The sequence below is a fragment of the Eimeria mitis genome, genomic scaffold, assembly GCF_000499745.2.
Source record: "Eimeria mitis Houghton genomic scaffold, Emh_scaff4015, whole genome shotgun sequence".
Classification (NCBI taxonomy): Eukaryota; Apicomplexa; class Conoidasida; order Eucoccidiorida; family Eimeriidae; genus Eimeria; species Eimeria mitis.
In genome coordinates, this window is record NW_013572351.1 from 435 (window position 1) to 1,015 (window position 581).

General features: G+C 54.0%; 1 protein-coding gene across 1 annotated transcript in view; it reads left to right on the forward strand.

The window, feature by feature from the left end:
* EMH_0071590 (uncharacterized protein) overlaps positions 1–581 on the forward strand; it is a gene marked incomplete at both ends in the record, with an annotated part of 4,208 nt that overhangs the window by 288 nt on the left and 3,339 nt on the right. The gene's annotated exons all lie outside the window — the stretch shown is intronic.

Genomic DNA, 581 nt, shown 5'->3' on the forward strand with positions numbered 1-581 from the left:
CACTCAAGAGCGGGGCGCATCCAACACTTGGTTGGTTGCATCCCGTTGTTGAGTGCTGCTCCTCCTCATGCAGTAAAGCCCGAGAGAAGTGCAGCATATGCAGCAGCAGGGGCATCTACAGCAGCAGCACTAGCAAAAGCAGCATCGGCAACTGCAGGGAAAGCAGCAGAGACGTTAGTCTAAGTTCCAGCTAGAACCAGGGCGCGTTGTCGTCTTCTGCTGTCTGTACAGGCCAGGTGCGGCCTCGACGGTGGTTCGAAGCTGCGTTTGCAGCCGCCCAAACTCTGCGTAGGTGTCTGCTGCCTCTTCACATCCCTTCAAGGCGGCAGCATGTCCTGTAGTGCCGAGGGTTTGAGCAGTGCAGATAATTAGGGTTTCAGCACTGAGACGCAGCAAAAGAAAAAGCCAGCGGGAGGGGGAAGGGGGGAGGGAATATGACGCTGGTCTCACAACACAGGAGATTTTCAAGCTTGTGTTTTCTACTCCTGGGCTTGGGGTTTAGGGCTTAGATGTGAGGGTTTAGGGTCAAGGGTTTAGGGTTAAGGGTTTAGGGTTTAGGGTTTTGTGCAGATAATTGGGAG